This window comes from Microcaecilia unicolor, chromosome 3 (assembly GCF_901765095.1).
Source record: "Microcaecilia unicolor chromosome 3, aMicUni1.1, whole genome shotgun sequence".
NCBI classification, from domain to species: Eukaryota; Metazoa; Chordata; class Amphibia; order Gymnophiona; family Siphonopidae; genus Microcaecilia; species Microcaecilia unicolor.
Genome location: NC_044033.1, coordinates 105,397,374 through 105,413,011, shown reverse-complemented (window position 1 = coordinate 105,413,011; position 15,638 = coordinate 105,397,374). Strand labels below are relative to the sequence as shown.

The 15,638-nt window shown below is 45.6% G+C and overlaps 1 protein-coding gene across 1 annotated transcript in view; it reads left to right on the top strand.

Annotated features, from left to right (window-relative positions):
- Positions 1–15,638, top strand: part of CFAP61 (cilia and flagella associated protein 61) — a 676,218-nt gene that overhangs the window by 62,992 nt on the left and 597,588 nt on the right. The window lies entirely within an intron of this gene.

Genomic DNA, 15,638 nt, shown 5'->3' with positions numbered 1-15,638 from the left:
GTTCTAATCTTGTTATACCCAAAGATGCTCATCGTCGAAATACTAAGCTATTCAAGCCTGGAGGAACATAGGATTGCCCTGAAGGGGCAAAAGATCCGATGTATCTGAAGCTACACCCCAGTACCTAGTCAAATCTTTCCAAATGTCCCGCAGCGGGCTCAACAACAGACTACTGTGGAAGCAAGTCGGAAGGAGCTTTCTCAGAGCCTGCAGCAAAAAATAAATATGACCTGGGCTAAAATAGTCCACTTCCAATTGCTGGGGAGTGTAATCCTGACTATCTAAAAGCCAGTCACATAAATGGCAAAGCAAACAAGCTTGGTTATACCTTCTAAAGTCAGGGACTCCCATACCCCCCTCCCTCCCTCCATGAATCCAACAGAAATCTTAAGGGATAGCGCTGGGCAGACTTATACGGTCTGTGCCAGAGCCGGTGGTGGGAGGCGGGGATAGTGCTGGGCAGACTTATACAGTCTATGCCAGAGCCGGTGGTTGGGAGGCGGGGCTAGTGCTGGGCAGACTTATACGGTCTGTGCCCTGAAGAGCACAGGTACAAATCAAAGAAGGGTATACACAAAAGTAGCACACGAGTTGTCTTGTTGGGCAGACTGGATGGACCATGCAGGTCTTTTTCTGCCGTCATCTACTATGTTACTATGTTACTCCCCCCCCCAGACAAACTTTCTCAACTGCTTATATAATAGCTTCAAATCTTTGTTGAAAATGCGCAGGGGCAACATCTGGAGAACATAAAGCCATCTCGGAAATTCAATCATATGAAACAGATGTCTCCTCTCTTGCAAAGTAAGAGGCAAAGTTCTCCATTTATACAGATGTTCTGTTGTGTTATCTAGCAATCTAGTTATGCTGAGTTGATACAAGATAGATGGTTGCATAGAAAGCTGCACCCCCAAATATGTAAAGGATTCTTGAGCCCATCTAAGCGGAAATCCCTCCCCCCACCCCTTCTTCAACTGTTCAGTAGATGCCAACGCCAATCTAAACCCTGCAAAATCTCCAAACTCCTGAAACAGTTCCAATAGCGCCTCCAAGGACTTCCGGGGATCAGTGAGGTGTACCAGTAAGTCATTTGCAAAAGCTGAAATCCTGAATTGGGCTTTCCCCACTGTTACCCCGGAGATCTCTGGGTGAGAGCAAAGCTCCCTAATTAGGTGGTCCATAGAGAGCACAAAAAGCAGTGGGGACAAAGGACATCCCTGCCTCGTGCCCCGTCTTATAGGGAACAGTGATGACCTCTCCCCTTTAACCCACATAAACGCCTGTGGATTCATATAAAGAACCTCCACTGCCTCCTTGAAAAACCCCTCCATGCCCACCTTTTGCATTACTGCAAATAGAAATTGCCAGACTACTCGGTCAAAGGCCTTCTCTGCATCAAAGCTAACCAGAAGGGAAGGCCTTCTCTGTGCCGCCACTGCCTCCACTGAGGCTAGGATAGCTCTAACATTCCTAGTTGCCGACCTTCCCTTCACAAATCCCACCTGTGGAGCCACTATCAGGTCCAGGAGCACACAGAAAAACCTATTAGCCAAGATTTTTGCATATAATTTAACGTTGCAATTTAAGAGGGAGATAGGCCAATAGGACCCCGGATCCTCAGAGTCTTTGCCCGGTTTCAGCAATACTATCATTTGAGCAATGTTAAAGGAGTCCAGCATTGCTCCAGACTTCGCCATTGAATTGAACAAATTAAGTAGAGGAGACTTCACCTGCTCCTGAAATAACTTATAGAACTCCACATTAAATCCATCGGGGCCCGGTGCTTTATGGAGCTTGCTCTGTTGTGGCACCAACATCAGGTCTCCTTCCGTGATAGGGGCATTAAGAAAAGCCTTCTGCGAGGATGAAATCTTAGGTAAGACTAAGTTTTCCAAATACAAGTTACTATCTAGGAGAACATCTGTGGGCACCTGATAGAGCAATTCATAAAATTTCTTGAAATGAGCTAAGATTCCCGCATATATCTGCCCTCTGAGTCCCATAATTGTATAATGCGAGATGGACCTCTTCGTCCCAGCACGAAACGCCCCAACAGAGCACCTGCCTTATTCCCATAAAGGAATAGCTGATGTTTATAATACAAGTGGGACTTTAATGCTCTCTAGTGGAGCAGCTCATTCAACTCTCTCTGGGAATCCGATAAGGCTTGTTTCATAGCTTCTGCCTGGGACGCCCCATATTGGAGCCTTTGACGGTGAATCACCCTTTCTAAGCAAAGGATTTCTTTATCTCTCCTTTTCCGAATCCAGGCTCTATAAGCAATGATCTCCCCTCTCATCACCACCTTCGCTATTTCCCAGTATAGACCATACTGGTGAACATGCCCCACATTGTAACGCTCAAAATCCCCCCATTTCTCCCGTAGAAAGGCTTGAAAAGAGGTGTCCCAATATAGCTCTAACAGAAATCGCCAGCACCCACCCCTTCCCGCACCCTTGCCAGTCTCCAACTGCATCCATATGAGAGAGTGATCCGAGACCTCACACGGACCAATCTCTACCGCCGGGACTCTAGAGAAAAGAGAGCTTGAGATTAAAAAGTAATCTATGCGCGATTGCAATGAATGTGCCCTTGACAAGTGTGTATAGTCTCTAAGCATAGGATGCAACACTCTCCACATATCTATGAAGTCCAATGTTGTGCAAAGGAAAGGCAGGCCCCTTAAATAATAGCTCAAACTCTGAGTTGCAGGAGTGGATTTATCCATCTGGGGGTCAAACACCAAATTGAAATCTCCTCCCAGGATAACACCCCCCCCCCCCCCCGATAAGGGCTGAAAAGGTCAATTAGCCTTCGGAAAATTTTTTTGTCAAAGACATTAGGGGCATATACATTACATGGAGGGGCATAATCGAACAGGGCGCCCAAGTTTTCCTGGGGCCGTCCTTGCAGGACGGCCCCATGAAGGGGCAGAGAAACACGTATTATCGAAACAAGATGAGCGTCCATCTTTTGTTTCGATAAAATGGTCAGGGACGCCCAAATCTCAACATTTAGGTCGACCTTAGAGATGGTCGTCCTTAGAGATGGTCATCCCCGGTTTTCGTCGATAATGGAAACCGAGGACGCCCATCTCAGAAACGACCAAATCCAAGCCATTTGGTCATGGGAGGAGCCGGCATTCGTAGTGCACTGATCCCCCTGACATGCCAGGACACCAACCGGGCACCCTAGGGGCACTACACTGGACTTCAGAAATTGCTCCCAGGTGCATAGCTCCCTTACCTTGGGTGCTGAGCCCTCCAAAATCCACTCCCCACAACTGTACACCACTACCATAGCCCTAAGGGGTGAGGGGGGCACCTACATGTGGGTACAGTGGGTTTGTGGTGGGTTTCGAAGGGCTCACATTTACCACCACAAGTGGTAAATGGGCCTGGGTCCGCCTGCCTGAAGTGCACTTCACCCACTAAACTGCTCCAGGGACCTGCATACTGCTGTCATGGAGCTGGGTATGACATTTGAGGCTGGCATAGAGGCTGGCAAAAAAAAAAATTTTAAGTTTTTTTTTAGGGTGGGAGGGAGGGAGGGGGTTGGTAACCACTGGGGGAGTACAGGGAGGTCATCCCTGATTCACTCCAGTGGTCACCTGTCAGTTCGGGCATCTTTTTGAGGCTTGGTCACAAGAAAAAATGAACCAAGTAAAGTTGGCCAAGTACTCGTCAGGGATGCCCTTCTTTTTTCGATTATCGGCCGACGACGCCCATCTTTTAAGCACGCCCCAGTCCCGCCTTCGCTGTGCTGCCGACACGCCCCCATGAACTTTGTTCGTCCCCACAACGGAAAGCACTTGAGGGCGCCCAAAATCGGCTTTTGGTTATGCCGATTTGGGCGACCCTGAGAGAAGGACGCCTATCTCCCGATTTGTGTCAGAAGATGGGCGCCCTTCTCTTTCGAAAATAAGCCTGATAGTATCAATAGGCGACCCTCCAGCTCTACCATTGCAAAGACATATCTACCTTCAGGGCTACGTTTAACTGAGTGAATTTGTACCTGCAACCCTTTACTAAAAAGGATCATTACTCCTTCTTTCTTATTTATCGCTGGGGCCTCCACCATGTGTCCTACCCAACCTTTTTGAAACTTTAAATGCTCTACTGTTGTCAGGTGGGTTTCCTGCAGGAACACTACATCCGCTCCGTGGTGTCGCAAAGCTTGCAACACCTTCGTACTCTTAATGGGTGATGAGACTCCCCCAGGATTCCAAGATATCAATTTAAGTGATCACAGGATCCCAGTGAGTTATTCTGATATTGTAAGAGAGATAGCTAGAACTTTTGCTTGAGAGAGTACCCCCCCAGCCCCTGGGCACCTCCTCCCATGCCATATACACAGTCTAAAATTCTGCCCTTTAATCGCCCCCAAGGAATCTGCATTTTTCTGACCCCCCCCCCAAAAAAAACATCCCCTACTCTGCCATCCCTCCCTCCCTAGCCCCCCTCCCATCCCCTCTTCCCACCAATTCAACTACCCTGATAACCTTGTTCCCTCTGAAGAACTGATCACATCTTAGCCCCTCTCCGCCCCCCCCCCCCCAAGCAGAAACAACTATTATGTAAAGAAAAATAACTCCTAGCATTCTCAACCAAACAAGTAGTCACACTCAGACCTTTTGGAACGTTCCCAGCTGCTTAGACCTTCCCCAAATACTAAGGTAAACGAGTTCCTCTGACCAATGTCTCTGGGGAATAGATCTCACATTATTCGAGTTTACTCACTAGCAGCTGGCATGTGTTCCAGGCATGCATATGAACTAAGGAGCATCGCTCAGTCACTTTTGCTCCCCAAAACCCAACATTAAAGTCATAACTGAAAACATATCTCACATCTCATTTGCAGACTCCAACAAAAAAGTCTTTGTCCTGATGGTACCAGTTCATGTTCTCCCCCTCAGCCATCGCTATCACCAACCGAACTCGGCTCTGGCCTGAGATGAAACTTCAAGTTTTACTCGTTGCTGTTCCCTTCACCGGTTCTGGCTCTAGATGCGATGCAAATTTAAGGGCGTCGGCGGGGGGATGTAAAATAACCAAGTCTTTCCTGTATGCTGGATCTTCAGGCGTGCTGGATAAAGCAGGGCAAATCGTACTCTTTTAGTAAAGAGCAATTTACATGACTCAGAAAATAGTCGGTGTTGTACTGCGACTGCCGCAGAGAAATCCTGGAAACAAAGAATACGATGTTGTTCATAGCGTAGGGTTCCCACAAGTCTCCAAGCTCTCAGGATCTCCTGTTTATGAGCATAATTCAGTAGTTTGAAAATCACAATTCTCGGGCGGGAGTCTTCCTGCCTGGCCAAACCCAGACGATGAATGTGTTCAATCCTCAAGGAACTTTCCAGCGTCAGTAAGTTTAGCGCTTTTGGCAGCCATGTCTCAAAAAAACCTCTCAAGTCAGCGTCTTTGATCGTCTCTGGGAATCCCACTATTCTGAGATTATTTCTGTGTGCTCTATTTTCCAAGTCCTTGAGCTTCGATTCTAATTGGGGTAACTTTTCGTTTGCTGCTGGTTCTTGTGCTGTAAACACTTATCTTCCATGTCGGAGAGTCTCTGCTGGTATCCTGTCATATCAGCACGCAGACCTTCCAGTTTGCCACATCTGTTCTAATTTAGCTGAGATTCTCTGCAGTTTTTGATCTACCGATGTGTCCAGCAACGCCGAGACCTCTGCTGCAATCTCCGCTGCCCACACCGATCCTACCGACGATTCACCCGAGGGGCCATGCTCCACCATCTTGTTCTCTCCCGCGCGGTTTCATGCTCCCTCTTTCCGTTGAACTTTAGATGACATTTTCACTCAAAGATCCACCGATCTTCCCGTCTTATGCCTGAAGAGTTCCCCTTCAATTATATCGTTGTTTAATGGGCTTTGCAAATGTTTCTATACTGCTTGGGGTTAAATGTTATCTGAGGGGCCTCAGTTCTCCGCTCTGCGGCTTCCTCCTTCTAGCCTAGCATCACATGATCCTCCAAAAACCCTATTAGAAATGGAAAGACCAGAGACTACAGGAGCTCTCTTCACACCATTGGTATATTGAATTGGACCTTGTTAGTTGAGCTTCAGATGTGTTAGAGTCATCTGCCTGATTGTGTATATAAAGGTCTTTAGCCTTCTGGGGATTGGGGGTGGGAAGGGGAGTGGTGGTCCAGTTTGTTAAAAATTGATGTTGATTTCAGCTATGTATGTTTGGCTGTGCTATTGATAAAGCTTTTGAATGCAAAAGTAAAAAAAAATAAAATATTTGCAAGAATGCACATTGTTATGGTTGTATGTGAGGTGGGAGTAGCCATTTTAACAAAAATTGAACAACACCTACTCTGTAGTGTCCAGTGGCGTACCAAGGGGGGGGGCGGTGGGGGCAGTCCGCCCCGGGTGTCAGTGGGTGGGGGGGTGATCCGCTTCGCTCCCGCTGCTCCCACCCTACCTTTAAAAAAAATATTTTTAAGCGTCGTTGCAGGCAGCGCCTCGCGTCTGCCCTGCAGAAGTAAATCTCTTCACTTCGAAGTTCGTCGTCGTCGGGCCTCACTATGTCCCGCCCTCGCAGAAATAGGAAGTTTCCTCAGAGGAGGGCAGGACATAGTGAGGCCCGACGACGACGAACTTCGAAGCGAAGAGATTTACTTCTGCAGGGCAGACGCGAGGCGCTGCCTGCAACGATGCTTCAAAATAATTTTTTTTAAAGGTAGGGTGGGAGCAGGAGAGTCGGGTTGGGGTCCTCAGATGGGAGAGGGGTATTGTGGGGGTTCTCACATGGGGAGGGGGTTTTCATATGGGAGAAGGGGACTGAGTGGGGAGGGGGGTCTCAGATGGGAGAGGGGTGTTGTAGGGGTTCTTACATGGGGAGGGGAGGGGGTTTTATATGGGAGAAGGGGACTGAGAAGGGGACTGGGGTGGGGAGGGGGTTCTCAGATGGGAGAGGGGTGTTCTGGGGGTTCTTAGATGGGGAGGGGGTTTCCAGATGGGAGAAGGGGACTGGGGTGGGGAGGGGGTTCTCAGATGGGAGAGGGGTGTTCTGGGGGTTCTTAGATGGGGAGGGGGTTTTCAGATGGGAGAAGGACTCTGGAGTGGGGAGGGGGTTTCCAGATGGGAGAAGGGGACTGGGGTGGGGAGAAGGGGACTGGGGTGGGGAGGAGGTTCTCAAATGGGAGAGGAGAGGGGTGTTCTGGGGGTTCTCAGATGGGAGAAGGGGTGGGGAGGGGTTCTCAGATGGGAGGAGGGAAGGGGTTCTCAGATGGGAGGAAGGGGCTCTCAAATGGGAGAAGGGGGCTGGAACTGGGGTCTGAGAAGGGGTCATGATGGAAAATGGGGCATGCCTGGGTCAGGTGGGAGAATGGGTCGGGCTGAAAAGGGGGGCAAGGCATGTGGATGAAGGTGGCTGAAACTGAGGGCTGAAGGAGGGTAGGTGGGATAAGGGGGCTAGTACTGGGACTGGGGGCTGAAAGGCAGCAGGGGCTGAAATTGTGGGGACTGGGGGCTGAAAAGGAAGGGAGAAGTGGCTGGGGCTGAAGCTCAGGACTGGTGACAGAAAAGGGCTGGGGTTGAAACTGGGGGCTAAAAAGGGGACAGGGAGAAGTGGCTGGGGGCTAAAGCTCGGGACTGGTGGGAGACAAGGACTGGGGATGAAACTGGGGACTAGTGGGATAGTGGGGCTGGAACTAGGGGCTGGAAAAAAGGGGCAGAGAGGGGACAGATCCTGGATGGAAGGGGGAGTGAGAGGGAGGGCAGACCCTAGATGGATGGGAGAGGGAGGGCAAATGGTGGATTGAGCGGACAGAGAGAAAGGGCAGACAGTGGATGGAAGCGATAGAAAGGGCAGAGAGTGAATGGAAGGGGGAGAGAGAGAGGGCAGACAGGGGCAGATGGTGGATGGAAGGGGCAGAGATAGAGGGCAGATGTAGATGGGAGAGAGGGCAGACATTGGATGGAGGGGACAGCAGAGAGGGCAGACACTGAGAAGAAAGACAGATGCTGGATGGAAGGAAGACAGTGAAAAGAAGATGAGGAAAGCAGAAACCAGAGACAACAAACTGTAAATAAAATATATATTTTTATTTTTTTTGCTTTAGGATAAAGTAGTATTGTAGCTGTGTTAATGTTTATAATAGAACATGTAAACAAGGTAATCTTTTTATTGGACTAATTTTAATACATTTTGGCTAACTTTCGGAGAACAAAACCCCCTTCCTCAGGTCCGGATAGGATATTGTAACAACACTATACTGTATTGACCTGAGGAAGGATGTTTTGGCCTCTGAAAGCTAAATGTATTAGTCCAATAAAATGGTATTATTTTATTTTCTAGATTTGTTTTATTTCTATTTGTTAATTTGTAAAGTGGTGATTGGTACTTGTTAGTTTTTTCAAATTTACATCTGCTGTCTTTATGTTTTGCACAGTACTAGGGGACATTTTCTGTTTCTGTGGTGTAGCATTGTATGCAGAGTCTGGCATCTTGGGGGTTCAGTTTAATTTTTGTCTAAATAGAAAGTTTATTATTGCTTATTCTATAGTGGATTAGGGTGTATCTGTGTTTGTGAAAAAGACATGGCTTTCGGTTGGCATTGACTGTGCAAGATGGACAATCTGTGTTATTCTGCCTGGTTTTGTTTTACAGTAGGTGAATTGATGTTCTAGTGCTCACTGTAGTGTTTAAGATGCTTTCCTTTTCCTTGTGTGACTTGTAGAAATTACTGCTTATGGTATGCTAGAATTGCTCTATAGGTCCTGAGTGTTTTGTATTCTCGGCATGCCTAGTACTAGATTTTGGAGAGGGGGGGTGTTAAAAAATGAGCAGCCCCGGGTGTCAACTACCCTAGGTACGCCACTGGTAGTGTCCACTTGGAAGTGGCAATTTCTTAACTTTCACATGTATGTGACATTACTTCTATATATAGCTGTTCCATTTTACAAACCTAGACATGTAATTGCTGCTAATTAAGTAGTGAGGCTGCAATTTTTAGTTTTCTTCATTTGGAGCAGGAAATAATCAGGGGATTAAGGACAATTAATCCCTTAATCCATCATTCAAAAGCCTTTGCCAAAATGAGCACTTTTTAAAAATCTACACCAACAAGAAATCTTTTCCTATAAATGTGTATTCCCTTTGCAAAATGAGGAATACATATGTAGATTTTTATTATGCCTAAGTCATATCCCAGCACACTTCTTTGAAATCTTGGCATGATATGGATCTCCATGTGTAAGTAGTGGCTTTTTTACATGTATAGGCAGTTTACACTGTCTTCAAACAGGATGGTGCCAATTTATAGAATAATCTCCATAATATTATTTGTTCCATCGTAGACAGAATTGTCCAGAAAAAAATGTTCATATCTAAAGCTTAAAAAGAATTGCAATTCTGTTATCAACCAGGCCTTACAGTTCTTAGAAGATAGGTAAGGAGGGCTGAACGAAATTGACATTCATTCATTTATTAAACTTGATGTACCGCTTGTACTGCTTGTGCATATTTAAGTGGTGTACTCATAGGCGCCGACTCCGTGGGTGCTGTGGGTGCTCGAGCACCCCCAATATTTTATGGACTGGAAGTTCCCTTCCTGCCCAGCCAGAATTTTAAAACTACTACTACCCTCCGAGTTCCAAGGCCACCCCTCCCTCCGAGTCCGAGTTCCAAGGCCCCCCTCCGTCTGAGTTCCAAGGCCCCCCCTCAGACTGACGGACGGACGAATTTTAAAAGCCCTCTTCTTACCTCGCGTCAGTGAAAAGCGTGCACTGCAGTCTCATCGGCACTTCACCCTTCCCTTCTGTCTCTTGGCTCTGGTCTGGTCCCGCCCTTGCGGAAACAGGAAATGAGGGCGGGACCAGAGCCGAGAGACAGAAGGGAACTTGGACGGAGGGGACCTTGGAACTCGGAGGGAGGGGGGGCTTGGAACTCGAAGTGAGGGACGGAAAGGAGAGAGAGAGGGGGGAGGGAAAGGAGAGAGAGAGAGAGGGCGGGCCCGGAACTCTGAGGGAGGGAGAGGGGGGGCTGGAATGCGGAGGGAGGGGGAGGGGAATGCACCACCTGTAAAAAAAAATTTTCAGCACCCCCAATCATTTTGGAAAGTTGGCCCCCAAGGGTGTACTAAACAATAAAAACACATAAATCAATGAAAGGAACGCCATATTGCAGACAGGAAAGAGACAACAAACCTTTTCTCTTTTTCAGAAACAGACACGGTTTTATAGACATGAGATGAATTTGGACAAGAAAAAGTACTCTCCACTCTTCTCACTCAGGATGCAAACCTCTCTTGATTATGTGGCATTCTCACAAAACTCAATAATAGATCCTTTACCCCTGCTATCTCTTCCCTTTCTGCTCATGACTTTGGGACCAGCTATTTTGTGAAAATTAGGAAACTTCATGATGATTTCCTCCTACTAACCCTCTCTGCCCTTCCTATTCTGCCTCTAGATCTTGACACCCCCCCCCCCCCCCAAGCTGTATACTTCCAGCCTTCCTCTTCCATTTTGACCTTCCTATGATATCTCACTTATCAGAATTGTTTCTTCCTTAAATCCCTCCCCTCAAACTGATCCTGTACCTGCTGTAAGTCTGAAGGATTTTCTTGACCCACTTTTACCTTTCCTGCTTTCCATGGTAAGCACTAGCCTGTCCCATGGAATGTTCCCAAACAACTGGAAATAAGCTATTGTATGTCCTCTCTGTAAAGACCCAAAAGGTAATTTCTTCCTCTGTCCCAATTTCCAGCCTATCTCCAATTTCTCTTTTGTATCAAAGGTGGTGGAGAAACTTATGCTTGACCAATTAATCGACTATCTTGACAAAACGAAGGTGCTCCACCCTTGCCAAACTGGCTTGTCATCATTTCACAGAATACTTCCTTCTAGGGTTCATCAACTCTATTAAACTTATTCTAAATAGTGGTAGGGATGCTCTCCTCATATCACTTTATTTATTAGCCCCTTTGACTTGGTGGAACATTCTCTTGTTCTTCAGCATTTGGTTGATCTACATGTATGTGGCTCTGTACTTTCTTGGTTTGTGTTTTACCTCTCTAACAGGTCCTTCTCAGTTCATTACTTTTCTTTATCATCTGCTGCTAAACCACTCATCTTGGGTGTACCTCAAGGCTCCATTCTTGGCCCAGTCCTCTTTAATGTCCAATCCCTTGAACTCACTTTGTGCTGATGACATACCCCACTCCCCTCATTCCATTACTAAAGTATCTTCAAAGTGGGATGTGATAGTGGACTATCTATCTGCAAATTGTATGCAGATTAATCTTTCCAAATCTGATGCCGTTATTTTCTCCTCACACTCCCTTTCTCTGCCACATTTCCAGCCTAGCATACATGGCATTGACATTCCTTTCAAAGAATCTGTTAGAATTTTGAGAGTTATATTTGACAACATGTTCTCTTTTTGTAGGCAGACCTCAAATGTTGGTACTAGAAGTTTTTTTCACCGAGAGACAGATAAGCTTCATTCGCTCACTTCTTGAGCCTTCTTCTCTTAGGACCCTTTTCCATGCTCTTGTCATTTCAAAGTTAGATTACTGTAATTCTCTTTATCATAGTCTACTACTTACCCATATCAGGAGGTTCCCACTCATCCAAACACAGCTATCAAATTACTATTTGTCAAAATGAATTATAACCCTGGGGCTGGTTTTCGAAATAGAAAAACATCCAAAAAGCAGCATCAAGTGGCAGATGGAAGTTTTCTTGTCCAAAATGTCCAAATTGCTATTTTCAAAACACATTTTTAAGACGTTTCTTTATGCAGTTAATCTGAAGAGCATCCAAATTACAAGGGAGGTGTCGGGGGTGGGATTTGGGCATTCCCAAAACTTAGATGTTTTTCTGCCGTACTGGAATAAAGCAAAAATGTCCTGGGCTAAAAGTTAGACATTTTGATCTAGACCTGTTTCAGTCATTAAGTCACAAAAAGGTGCCCTAAATGACCAGATGGCCACTATATTAAGGCATGACCCCCCCATACTCTCCCAGTGACCCCCTCCCACCCCCCAAAGATGTGAAAGAAACAATAGAAACCAGCCTCTAAGACTGCTTCAGATGTTATGGCCAGTCCTAATAGAGCTGCAAGCAGGTCCCCGAAGTAGCCTAGTGGTCGGTGCAGTGCACTGTAGAGAAGAGGACCTAGGTTTATATGTCACTCTACCTGTAACACTTGTGGTGGAAAATGTGAGCCTTCCAAAACCCACCAAAAATCTACTGTACCCACATATAGGTGACACCTGTAGCCATAAGGGCTATTGTAGTGGTGTATTGTAGATTTTTGGTGGGTTTTGGAGGGCTCCCCATACAATGTAGGGGGTAATAGTGAGATATATATCTGGGACCTTTTATGGTCAGTCCACTGCAGCGCCCCCAAGGGTGTCCCACTGGTCTGCTGGGATGTCTGTGTGGCCAGTCTATTAATACTGCTGGCCCCCCATTATGTCCCAATGGCTTGTTTTTGTGCATTTTTCCCTTAGACTTTTTTCTTTCAAAAATGGTTACAGAACAAAAATGCACTGAGCACATACGTCTAGGACATGGCCATTTGCAAAACAAAAAGACGTTTTTCTGGTTCAAAAATTGCTATGTTCGCCACTAAATTTTTGGACGTTTTCAGTAAAATGTCCAAAATCAGATTTAGACCTCAGAACAAAAATGCCCTTTCATGTCTCCCCTTCTTTATTTCTGGGCATTGGCTTCCAATAGTATACTGTAACCGTTTCAGATATTTGACTATTGCCCATCAGGTCCTAATTCGGGACTTCCATTATTTCTCTCTAACCCCCTCATTCTATATGCTCAATGGACGCTTCAATCTTCTTAACGCCGATTTCTTATCCCTTTCTATCGTCATATTTGGCTCGACACTATTAGAAACATCTGTTTCAGTGTCTCACCCCTAATGCTTCGGAACAATGTCCCACTCAACCTGCGGACTGATCTCTCCTTTCAGAAATTTAAGAGTCCTCTCAAACCCCACTTCTTTACTCAGGCCTTTCTGCAGTCCTGACCTGATTTCTTGGGCTAATTTGGCGCCTGTTGGTCTGGCTACAGCATGGTACCTAATGTTTGTCCACCCCTCCCACTCCCCTCTTCGTCATAAGAGATTGTAAACATTTTCCCTGTTTGTGTTTTCCTGTAGTATGATGATTTTATTCTGCCTCTTTTTTTTGTCTGAGTCATCCTCTTTTTACCCCTTTCTTTGTAAACTGCTTAGACATTTTTCTATGATTTGCGGTATAACAAAATAAATTGAACCTTGAACCTTATGTTGTTTTAGACCCAGTGCATCTTGAATCTTTTCTTTCTTCTAAAGTTCATTATATTTTATAGTTCTTGTTTTTCTTTCTAACCTTAGATGAAGGAATGATTAATATTGCATGTGGCACATGTGCTTCAGGTATTTCTTTATTAAGGGCTTACCCCCCCCCCCTGTTTTTTTACAAAGTTGTACGACAATGCGGACACAGCCCATTCAAATGAATGGGCTTCGGCACTACAATACCAGCAGCCACTAGTGCAGCTTTGTAAAAAGGGGAGGGGGTTAATTCTTTTTCTGCCCCCCCCCCCCCCCCCCCCCCCCCCCCCCCCCCCATGATATGAACTGGTTTTTGCTATTTGATGATTTTCTTTTGGCTTACTTTTGCCTTTAACAATATTCACCTCTGCTTGAACTGTTAAAATCTATTTATTGATAATTTGAAATAAAAAAATTAACAAAATTTATGCACATATCTTGCTTCTGCTGTATTCGTGGGCAAACTTGGGTAAAATTGCATACATATACTGGAAAATCCAATTATCAAATATGGTTTTACCCCTAAACCTAAATATGTACCTGGAATTGCTAAGGATAGGAGGAATTCCATTTTCAACTGAAAAATGAGATTTTGGTGACTAATTTTTCATTTAGGGGTCCTTTTAACAAGCTGCAGAAAAAGAGGGCCTGCAGTGGTGTCAGTGCGTGGACTTGCTGTGCGCCGAGGCCCCTTTTTTCCACAGCAGGTAAAAGGTATTTTTTTCAAAGGGGAAGTAAATGTCCATACACTAAGTCAGGGCATTGGCATATGGACATTTACTCCTGGAGCCCTTACCGCTGCCTATTTAGGAGGCGGTAAGGGTTCCCGCGCTCACCTAGCAGTAACTGGGCAACCAGCACTAGAAAATAAAATGTTCCTAGCGCCGGAAATGGTGCACGATGGAAGCTGGAACTACTGCTGACCTCCTGAATGAGCCCAGCAGTAGGGCCAATTTGCCGCATGCCATTGCTGCGGTAGCCCTACCATGGCTTGATAAAAGGGTCCATTAACCAACTAGATCCCTTGAAAGACATTTGCTCTCAATGGATGCATGAAGTGGATGTCATAATAGGCAAGACCACTGGAGGTCACTGTAGAGCTAGCAGAGAAGCCTGCTTTTTCTGGGCTGCATATCACTAGGTTATTTTGTATTCCTTGTCATTTATATCTAAATGACATAAAGTTAATCAGGCTAACTGTCCTCACATCCTCCATACAAATAAAATACTTTGTCAGATGTTTTTTATTAGATGGTAGTTAAAGCAACAGTTCAGCTTCACTGAAATTGTTTTGACTAAAGGAAAGTCCCCAGGGTGAGTGCAGCAGGCTTCTTATGGCACAATACAGTTAAAAAAAATTACATCTGGCCAAATAATAGATTAATTTATGAAGGAGCAAACTATCTTATTCCACCTTTAGTGTGATTCAGAAGATATCAAGGAATTAGTCCCACTCTAGGTTTAATTTCAGGAAGTGTTTGTTTCAGCAGAAATTGTAGCTTCTTATTTAGTTTTACTTACAAAAAAAAAAGTGTAAGCAAAGTAAAACATTTGCTTTTAATATATTGCTGTTATGAAAAGAACACCAACGAGGTTATATAACACAGAGCTACTGAAGCTATATTTCAATATATTCAACCATAGTGACTATTCTGAAATAAGATGTTAAGCATCTATGTGTTCTTACATTAGGCATCATTACTACTACTACTACTACTATTTAGCATTTCTATAGCGCTACAAGGCGTACGCAGCGCTGCACAAACATAGAAGAAAGACAGTCCCTGCTCAAAGAGCTTACAATCTAATAGACAAAAAATAAAGTAAGCAAATCAAATCAATTAATGTGTACAGGAAGGAGGAGAGGACCTTTCACACTCACCCTAGCAAACCCTCACCTCAGAGCAACCTGAGGAAAGGGGACCCCCTCCCATTCATACCAGCCATTAACTCCTGGTAACCTCCCCAAGGGTCATGCTTGATCCCAGGGCCAGGTGGAAGCTACTTCCCCAGGGAACCCGCTCAAATACTTCTCTGGGCTTTTCTCTCATTGAATTGAATTAACCGGTTCATCAAGATTGCTAACAGGCCCTGAGATTGCCCCTTTTCCACCCGGGCTAAGGCAGAAATATCCATGGGCTCTACCTGCATTCCTTCACCAACCTCTTTGGCCTCAGTACTCGCCTCCTCAGGCATCCATTCCATAGGCTTTATCTGTCTCTCCCCTTTCCCCAGCTGCTCCCAATCTTTATCACGAGCCTGCTCAAAAGCCTCCTTCTCCTCCCCCCTGGGAACCTGGGAGTTGTAGTCTGGTTCACCCTCTCTAAGGGA